Consider the following 11090-nt stretch of genomic DNA (forward strand, 5'->3'; position numbering starts at 1 on the left):
TGTGAAACCAATTGAAATTCATCGACAGTTGAAGGAGACATGTGGTGATGGAGTTATGGATGTGTCGAAAGTGCGTTCGTGGGTGCGACAGTTTAATGAAGGCAGAACATCGTGTGACAACAAACCGAAACAACCTCGGGCTCACACAAGCTGGTCTGACGACATGATCGAGAAAGTGGAGCGAATTGTTTTGGGGGATCGCCCAATGACTGTTGAACAGATCGCCTCCAGAGTTGGCATTTCTGTGGGTTCTGTGCACACAATCCTGCATGACGACCTGAAAATGCGAAAAGTGTCATCCAGGTGGGTGCCACGAATGCTGACGGACGACCACATGGCTGCCCGTGTGGCATGTTGCCAAGCAATGTTGACTCGCAACGACAGCATGAATGGGACTTTCTTTTCGTCAGTTGTGACAATGGATGAGACGTGGATGCCATTTTTCAATCCAGAAACAAAGCGCCAGTCAGCTCAATGGAAGCACACAGAATCACCGCCACCAAAAAAATTTCGTGTAACCGCCAGTGCTGAAAAAATGATGGTGTCCATGTTCTGGGACAGCGAGGGCGTAATCCTTACCCATTGCGTTCCAAAGGGCACTTCGGTAACAGGTGCATCCTACGAAAATGTTTTGAAGAACAAATTCCTTCCTGCACTGCAACAAAAACGTCCGGGAAGGGCTGCGCGTGTGCTGTTTCACCAAGACAACGCACCCACACATCGAGCTAACGTTATGCAACAGTTTCTTCGTGATATCAACTTTGAAGTAATTCCTCATGCTCCCTACTCACCTGACCTGGCTCCTAGTGACTTTTGGCTTTTTCCAACAATGAAAGACACTCTCCGTGGCCGCACATTCACCAGCCGTGCTGCTATTGCCTCAGCGATTTTCCAGTGGTCAAAACAGACTCCTAAAGAATCCTTCGCCGCTGCCATGGAATCATGGCGTCAGCGTTGTGAAAAATGTGTACGTCTGCAGGGCGATTACGTCGAGAAGTAACGCCAGTTTCATCGATTTCGGGTGAGTAGTTAATTAGAAAAAAAAATCGGAGGCCTTAGAACTTGAATGCACCTCGTAGAGTAATTATGGTGCACGCGAACGTTGAGTGTTTGCGCAGCAATCACCGACATAGTGTAACTGAGGCGGAATGTGGGGAAACCAGCCCACATTCGCCGAGGCAGATGGAAAACCGCCTTATAAACCATCCATAGGCTGGCCGGCACACCGGACATCGACATTAATCCGCCGGGCGGATTCGTGCCGGGGACCGGCGCGCCTTCCCGCTCGGGAGCAGCGCATTAGACCGCGCGGCTAGCCGGGCGGGCTATCAGAGGGTATTCTGCGTTGTGGATATTTTTCAGCGTAGATGGCACGGGCTTGCAGGCTACGTCCATTTGCTAAATCATAGCAGAATATAATAACCGACATTTCACTTGTCGAGTAGTAGGCTTCCATTGCTAACAAGTGGTGGAAGAGAGAAAATGTAAATGTAGTACAGCATTTGTACGTACAAACAGCGCAATCGCAGTAAACTCATAAGTGAGTCCTCGTTTGGAAGAGAGTAAAACACAATGATACATACCCACCGTGGCCAGGCAGCAACCTACAACCAATCATAATAGGCAGTACACTGCGACTGGTGCTCACATATTGTGCAAACGTATAACAGATAGCGGCTCGGAACTTTATAATACTTACGCAGTGTTTATTGCCTGCACACCTACCTATCATATGGAGAACAGACGTACAAGTGGACGATGAATGGTGCAACCACAGAAGAAAAAACTGAAATAATCATGACTTACGGAGCATGTTGGAGAAAAGTTCAGGCTGCTGTCGCCACATATGCCGAGCATTCTCCAGAGAAAGCTCGCTCTCGTTCGTTCTTTTACAAGACTGTGAACGCTTTTATGTCAGATGGCAGCGTACAGACTAGCAAAAGGAAAGGAAGCAAATGTGTTAGAGGAGAAGCTAATGAAATAGCTGCACTAGTCGCAGTGTACCACAAACCACTGATAAGCGCTCGGCAATCACAGGGCGATTCCCGTATGTACGTAGGTAGTATTGTCACAATACTGCATCGTCATAAGTGTCACCCATACCATGTGTCACTGCATGAAGAACTTCATGGTGCCGCTTTCCATAACCAGGCAGAGTTTTGTGAATGGGCACGTCAACAAATGCAAACTGAAACTTCTCTATTAAAAATTTTACTTAAAACTGCTGAGCGAAATTGAATGCAAGTGAACCTACATTCTCTTTACTTATTCTTATCATGTCAAAATTGACCCACAATATTCTAGCGCAGCGCAATCTGACTGCTCAGAAGAAAGATCACCTGACTTCAAATAATTAATTCAAAAGAATGGCCCTGACTAAAAAGAAATCTTAACAATAACTTACACATTTCATTAAGCACTTACCTCACAAAAATCTTCATTATGCGAACTACTGCAATACAGCAAACGTCAATACTGCCAGCTAAATAAAAGATTCTAACTATTAAAGCCCCCCATGAACCATGGACCTTGCCGTTGGTGGGGAGGCTTGCGTGCCTCAGCGATACAGATGGCCGTACCGTAGGTGCAACCACAACGGAGGGGTATCTGTTGAGAGGCCAGACAAACATGTGGTTCCTGAAGAGGGGCAGCAGCCTTTTCAGTAGTTGCAGGGGCAACAGTCTGGATGGTTGACTGATCTGGCCTTGTAACATTAACCAAAACGGCCTTGCTGTGCTGGTACTGCGAACGGCTGAAAGCAAGGGGAAACTACAGCCGTAATTTTTCCCGAGGACATGCAGCTCTACTGTATGATTAAATGATGATGGCGTCCTCTTGGGTAAAATATTCCGGAGGTAAAATAGTCCCCCATTCGGATCTCCGGGCGGGGACTACTCAAGAGGACGTCGTTATCAGGAGAAAGAAAACTGGCGTTCTACGGATCGGAGCGTGGAATGTCAGATCACTTAATCGGGCAGGTAGGTTAGAAAATTTAAAAAGGGAGATGGATAGGTTAAAGTTAGATATAGTGGGAATTAGTGAAGTTCGGTGGCAGGAGGAACAAGACTTTTGGTCAGGTGATTACAGGGTTATAAATACAAAATCAAATAGGGGTAATGCAGGAGTAGGTTTAATAATGAATAAAAAAATAGGAGTGCGGGTTAGCTACTACAAACAGCATAGTGAACGCATTATTGTGGCCAAGATAGACACAAAGCCCATGCCTACTACAGTAGTACAAGTTTATATGCCAACTAGCTCTGCAGATGATGAAGAAATAGATGAAATGTATGACGAGATAAAAGAAACTATTCAGGTAGTGAAGGGAGACGAAAATTTAATAGTGATGGGAGACTGGAATTCGTCAGTAGGAAAAGGGAGAGAAGGAAACATAGTAGGTGAATATGGATTGGGGGGAAGGTATGAAAGAGGAAGCCGCCTTGTAGAATTTTGCACAGATCATAACTTAATCATAGCTAACACTTGGTTCAAGAATCATGAAAGGAGGCTGTATACATGGAAGAAGCCTGGAGATACTGACAGGTTTCAGATAGATTATATAATGGTAAGACAGAGATTTAGGAACCAGGTTTTAAATTGTAAGACATTTCCTAGGGCAGATGTAGATTCTGACCACAATCTATTGGTTATGAACTGCAGATTGAAACTGAAGAAACTGCAAAAAGGTAGGAATTTAAGGAAATGGGAATTGGATAAACTGAAAGAACCAGAGGTTGTAGAGAGTTTCAGGGAGAGCATTAGGGAACAATTGACAGGAATGAGGGAAAGAAATACAGTAGAAGAAGAATGGGTAGCTCTGAGGGATGAAGTGGTGAAGGCAGCAGACGATCAAGTAGGTAAAAAGACGCAGGCTAATAGAAATCCTTGGGTAACAGAAGAAATATTGAATTTAATTGATGAAAGGAGAAAATATAAAAATGCAGTAAATGAAGCAGGCAAAAAGGAATACAAACGTCTCAGAAATGAAATCGACAGGAAGTGCAAAATGGCTAAGCAGGGATGGCTAGAGGACAAATGTAAGGATGTAGAGGCTTGTCTCACTGGGGGTAAGATAGATACTGCCTACAGGAAAATTAAAGAGACCTTTGGAGAGAAGAGAACCACTTGTATGAATATCAAGAGCTCAGATGGCAACCCAGTTCTAAGCAAAGAAGGGAAAGCAGAAAGGTGGAAGGAGTATATAGAGGGTTTATACAAGGGCGATGTACTTGAGGACAATATTATGGAAATGGAAGAGGATGTAGATGAAGATGAAATGGGAGATAAGATACTGCGTGAAGAGTTTGACAGAGCACTGAAAGACCTGAGTCAAAACAAGGCCCCGGGAGTAGACAACATTCCATTAGAACTACTGATGGCCTCAGGAGAGCCAGTCATGACAAAACTCTACCATCTGGCGAGCACGATGTATGGGACAGGCGAAATACCCCCAGACCTTAAGAAGAATATAATAATTCCAATCCCAAAGAAAGCAGGTGTTGACAGATGTGAAAGTTACCGAACTATCAGTTTAATAAGTCACAGCTGCAAAATACTAACGCGAATTCTTTACAGACGAATGGAGAAACTGGTAGAAGCCGACCTCGGGGAAGATCAGTTTGGATTCCGTAGAAATGTTGGAACACGTGAGGCAATACTGACCTTACGACTTATCTTGGAAGAAAGATTAAGAAAAGGCAAACCTACGTTTCTAGCATTTGTAGACTTAGAGAAAGCTTTTGACAATGTTGACTGGAATACTCTCTTTCAAATTCTGAAGGTGGCAGGGGTAAAATACAGGGAGCGAAAGGCTATTTACAGTTTGTACAGAAACCAGATGGCAGTTATAAGAGTCGAGGGGCATGAAAGGGAAGCAGTGGTTGGGAAAGGAGTGAGACAGGGTTGTAGCCTCTCCCCGATGTTATTCAATCTGTATATTGAGCAAGCAGTAAAGGAAACAAAAGAAAAATTCGGAGTAGGTATTAAAATTCATGGAGAAGAAGTAAAAACTTTGAGGTTCGCCGATGACATTGTAATTCTGTCAGCAAAGGACTTGCAAGAGCAGTTAAACGGAATGGACAGTGTCTTGAAAGGAGGATATAAGATGAACATCGACAAAAGCAAAACGAGGATAATGGAATGTAGTCAAATTAAGTCGGGTGATGCTGAGGGAATTAGATTAGGAAATGAGACACTTAAAGTAGTAAAGGAGTTTTGCTATTTAGGGAGTAAAATAACCGATGATGGTCGAAGTAGAGAGGATATAAAATGTAGACTGGCAATGGCAAGGAAAGCGTTTCTCAAGAAGAGAAATTTGTTAACATCGAATATAGATTTAGGTGTCAGGAAGTCGTTTCTGAAAGTATTTGTATGGAGTGTAGCCATGTATGGAAGTGAGACATGGACGATAACTAGTTTGGACAAGAAGAGAATAGAAGCTTTCGAAATGTGGTGCTACAGAAGAATGCTGAAGATAAGGTAGGTAGATCACGTAACTAATGAGGAGGTATTGAATAGGATTGGGGAGAAGAGAAGTTTGTGGCACAACTTGACTAGAAGAGGGGATCGGTTGGTAGGACATGTTCTGAGGCATCGAGGGATCACAAATTTAGCATTGGAGGGCAGCGTCGAGGGTAAAAATGGTAGAGGGAGACCAAGAGATCAATACACTAAGCAGATTCAGAAGGATGTAGGTTGCAGTAGGTACTGGGAGATGAAGAAGCTTGCACAGGATAGAGTAGCATGGAGAGCTGCATCAAACCAGTCTCAGGACTGAAGACCACAACAACAACAACAACAACTATTAAAGCCACTAACTACTAATAGGCATGTGGTTAGCAAAGGAAAGATTTTGTTGCAAACCAAATAATGTATTTTTTACCTTAATAATGTGACATCCAGTTCAGACACAAACATAAATCGTCATTGACATCTAGTACAAAGGTATATAATCATGAATAATACTCAATCTCCAGGTCGAATATGTACAGATCGGTAGCCTACGCTAACACTTCAGACCTCTACCCTCCATCAGTGCTAAATTCTCATATCTAACATCCATCACTGCTGGCCATTCACCTCCAACAGTACTTCATTCACCGCTGGCGACTAATTTCTAACCGCCCAACACTACTGGCGATTAACTTCCAACAACGAGTCCAACCAGCCATAGAGTCTTACAAAGAAAGCGCAGTCAGAGATCCAATGCAAAGCGCTACACAGCGCTGCCAACACAGAAGCAGCAGCCCACTTACAAAACGACAGCCACGTTCTTTGCCGAGGTAGTATTTCACGATGAGTCTACATTCACAAACCATGGTAGCGTTAACAGACACAACGCATGGTTGGAGTGTGTACAATCCCCCTGGTTACGGCAAGTGCACCATCAACGTCCTTAGTCAGTAACGTATGGTGTGATATCATGGGAAACAAACCCATTGGGCTGTATTTTATGGATGGTACTTTGAATGGAAGCAAACATCGAACGTTTTTGGAAAAGGAACCACGGGTGCTACTGCAGGATGTTGCCCTGGATGTTCGACACCGTGTGCTGTTTCCGCATGACGGTTGCGCAGTGCATTACGGACTTGAATCATGAGAGATATTACACCGTGTTTACACTGGTCGTTGGATCAGCAGAGGTGGCCCTACTAACTGGACCGCCAGGTCGCCGGATTTGACGTCGCTGCATGTGTTTCTGTGGGGATATTTAAGAGATAAGTTGTACCAACAACTGCCAACAAACAGTGAAAACATGGTCGACGGCATCAGAAACGCCTGTGCTACCATCCCCACAGATATGCTTCTGTCCTACGTACACCCATATGAAAAGCGAATCAGTAAGTGTGCTGAAGTCCGCGGTACTACGTTTGAACTGTTACGCTAATTGGAAAATTACAGTACCATTCGCCTTGAGACACGGCCACGGTGGCACGTACAGTAGTCACATGTTCGATATGTTGGAGGAATACAGGACATGACAATCATCTCCGGTTCCTGTCGATTAGGATCTTTTTACGGCCACCGTTCTTCCATCATAATACGTGGCTGCGAGTGGTACTCCGTTCCTTGTAGACACGGAGGATAGCCCGTTATCGGGTAGGCACGTCAACATGTATCGAACGAATTCAGAGACGCGCTGATAGCATGGTAATAGGACGGTGTAGCCTATGCGAAAGTGTAACAGAAATACTCGGGGAACTTAAATGGGAATCCTTGGAAGACAGACGACGTAGATCTCACGTTAAACTTTGTTGGATGATATAATTACCTGACATTGTTAGAGGGAGAGCGACCTCTGTATCAATGTAGAAAAAGCTTCCAAAATAGAAGTTTCATTGTCCAAATTGCAGTTGATACATATCCAGATTAGTAGTTTCAACAAAGTTGTAGTCACCTTCGGATCATCTGATCAGTGAATTTTATAATTTATTTTAGTTCGAGTACGGAGCCGGTTATCAACATACACACATCTGACAGAAGGGTATGTTCTCTATCTGATGTATTTGAACCTCTGTGCCTTGCTTGTACAGTTAGCTCTTTTATTTTACTGGACTTAATATTGCATGTGGGTGTTTTTTTTCTGTGAGTTTATCTCCACGTATTAAATGGCCAGACGGCAATGTGCGAGTTATAGGGGCTTTATAATTCACGGATCAGATGATCTGAAGACGACTATAACTTTGCTGAAACTAGCAATCAGGATGTGTATCAACTGCAATCTGGACAATAAAACTTCTATTTTGGAAGCTTTTTTACTTTGTGGGGTGGATTTAGAGAACCTGTATTAGAAGAACACTGTGCGATCATCATGCAACCATCATCGTATATCTCGCACAGAGATCATGTGAGATTAGGGCACATACAGAGGCAAACAGAAAGTCATTTTTATCTCATTCAGTACACGAATGGAACAGGAAGGAGAATCGATAGTGTTGCTAAAATGTACTCTGTATAATGACTTGCGGAATATGTGACCAGGAAATTATCTCGTTTGATCAGGTTAGTTGCGACTCCTTAACCAGACACACACACACACACACACACACACACACACACACACACACACACACACACACACACACATTCCACTGTAACGGCGCATTCCTCTATCATGAATAAATGGGACAAAGTTCCACTTGTTAGCTAGGAAGCGAGTTAAACTAGCGACCAGCAGAGATGCGACGCAGAGTGTGTGCTTACCTTGCACACTGCTGCCGCTCCTCCTCGTGCGTCTCCTGCTGTCGTGACACGTTGCCTGGGGAGCCGAGGATACCTTATTGCCAGCAAACGCGTCTCGTAACTCATATCTCGTTGAAGGTTGGTGACGTCACCGCTGAAGATGCTGCGTCAGCGTCGTTGTGATGACTCGCTAGTACTTCGCCAGCCCTACGCCTCCTGCCGCGGGGATCACTGTTCCACACGCGCGGCGTTCTTATCGAAGCTAGAAGGCACTGCTTTTCGGGCATGTATGCTGTTATCTTTAGCGGCAAGGTGTGAGAAAAAGATCCTGCCAGTCATCCACGCCACTCATCGTCCCAGGTTCGGTTGTGTCACGAACTGGTGATGTCGTAACAACATCGAGTTGTACCCTTGCGTCCTTCGAAGTGCGGCATGATATAGCTCATCTGAAGCACTGAGTGGAGAAGGCCAGTAAATCCCAGGCTTTGTCCCCCAGCGGCCAGTGCCCATGCGAAACCACCCGGAAGTGGTGTCGGCCCGGCGTTTACTATTTGGACAACCGCAGCATCCGCTCAGTGAATTCATCCTGTAACACGAAATCCAACCTACGCTAGACACGCAGTGAGAGACTGCAGGCCCCAATAGCTTTCGGCGGTTCTGGGACAAGACAGGCTGCCACTTCTTAGATTTTCCCCATAGGGGTAAGAACTGTAGAGTCCTACATGGACCATGTGTGTACTAAATATCAGAGATTATCTGTAGAGTAGGAGAAGGGAAAGTATTCGTGAAAGAGCCTCTCCACCCGCCCCCCTCAATCCACCAGTAGACAAGACCATTAAAATCCAATTGATCAGCTTCCGAGTCACACGCATCGAAGGGCCAGAGTTTGAAGCACTCCAAACAGTGGAGCTGACATAAAACCAGGTAGGGAAAGTTGTCTAAAGTTTGAAATTGATAGCAGAGAAATTTTTGGGATAAATGTAAACGCATATCGAAAGGCTAGGCTGTTGAGAAATGGACGTTGCAAATTTGTCGCAATAGATTAAAGCTCAAATCCACCAAGACTCAAACTGTATCTCCATGCGAGACCGTTCATCCGAGGCGAATTATCAAGGGTAGGTGTAAAATTATAATTAGTTTTTAAATCGGCTACCAGACCTTGCTCAGGAATTACTAACACCATAGCTCGCCACTACACATGTTCCCCAATTACACTGACATAACTGGAGGAGACTACATTGACGGTAAAAAGAATCGCGGTACTGTAGAGCAAACAAATTTCTGGTATACGTTTGTATGGGTAACGTATGTAACTGATTAATCTTGCAAGATGACAGATAGATGTAAGCGTGAGACAAAACATTGCAAATGTGAAATGCTAGTACATCAATAACCGGAGTATGCGACAGAATGTTGAATGCAAGAATGCAAAACGTGCATGCATTGTGTTGTGTAGGTGTCGGATGTCAGTTTGTGGGCTGGAGTTCCATGTTAGTGCACCTGGTCGGTCAATACAGGCACATTTATTGCTGGTTTTAGATGACGCTGGAGTTGTCATCTGATGATGTCCCATATCTGCTCAATTCGAGAGAAATCTGGTGATCAAGCACGCAAAGGAAACAAGTCGACACTCTGTAGAGCATGTTGGGTTGCAACAGCGATGTGTGGGTGAGTGTTAACCTGTTGGAAAATACCCTATGGAATGCTGGTCATGAATGGCAGCCCAACAGGACGAATCACCAGACTGTCGTACAAATTTGCAGGAAGGGTGCGTGAGATAGCCACGAAAGTGCTCCTGGTGTCATATAAAATTGCACAGTAGACCATAACTCCTGGTGTAGGTCCAGTGTGCCTAGCACCCAGACAGGTTGGTTGCAGGCCTTCAACTGGCCTCCTTCAACACGGCCTTCATTGGCACAGAGGGAGAACCAGCTTTTATCGGCTGAACCGACCCCGTGAGAATCGCAGAAAAAATGCAATACGACTTTAACTTTGAATGTAACGCACAAACGTCATCCGATCTCAGCCGAATAAAGCAAATATTTTCGATCGTCACAATTAGTTGGTTCAAATGGCTCTGAGCACTATGGGACTTAACATCTGAGGTCATCAATACCCCAGAACTTAGAACTACTTAAACCTAACTAACCTAAGGACATCATACACATCCACGCCCGAAGCAGGATTCGAACCTGCGACCGTAGCGGTCACGCGGTTCCAGACTGAAGCGCCTAGAACCGCACGGCCACACTGGCCGGCTCACAATTAGTATACGAGTATACCGTGTAATGGATACGCTGCTTCCTAGAACATATTTCAACAGGGAGAGTGTTTTAGACATTATACTCGCCTACATACGAAAGCATTAACGATCATATTACAAGTGAATAAAAGCTACTGTTCTTTTGTCTACAGAAACAAAAAAAAATTAAAAGTTTGCATTTAGTCTTAAATTTAAAAGAAATGGTCTTCACAAACCGAAAACTCATCTGATATAAGTTCATAGGCTACCATGCCCAATGTCAATTGGAATAAAATCATTTCTGTCATCTTCTTACTCTCCCCGAAGCGTACAAGGGACAACTGCAAAGACAATTGAAACGGTATTTTAGTTGTTTCAGTATTTCACAGTGACGCGGCCTAATATCCAAAATTACTCTATTCGAAAATATAGGCTTTCCGCTTCACACAGCCCGACGCGTCTATTAAGTATCAGTTTGAAGAAAGCCATAACATGTAATGGAGACTGCCTAGTACCAAGTGAACCCAGAGCATTTTGACGTGAAATCTCAAAACTATTTTGCCGTTGGTCTTCCCCCTCAACTCAACACACTAGACAGATTTCGGTTTCGGTTCTAAGACCTACCGCTAGCGCTGTAAGTTATTTTCGCGAAGGTTTTTTTTGTCAT

The 11090-nt window shown here is 44.3% G+C and overlaps 1 protein-coding gene across 1 annotated transcript in view; it reads right to left on the minus strand.

Moving 5' to 3' along the window:
• The window catches only part of LOC126188508 (UDP-glycosyltransferase UGT5-like), a 102544-nt gene extending 94279 nt beyond the window's left edge, over nucleotides 1-8265 (minus strand). Inside the window, exon 1 of the mRNA XM_049930111.1 lies at nucleotides 8203-8265. The gene's annotated coding sequence lies outside the window, so the exon portion shown is untranslated. The remainder of the gene's footprint in view (nucleotides 1-8202) is intronic.
• Between the last annotated feature and the right edge of the window lie 2825 nt (nucleotides 8266-11090).

This window comes from Schistocerca cancellata, chromosome 5, assembly GCF_023864275.1.
Source record: "Schistocerca cancellata isolate TAMUIC-IGC-003103 chromosome 5, iqSchCanc2.1, whole genome shotgun sequence".
Lineage (NCBI taxonomy): Eukaryota > Metazoa > Arthropoda > Insecta > Orthoptera > Acrididae > Schistocerca > Schistocerca cancellata.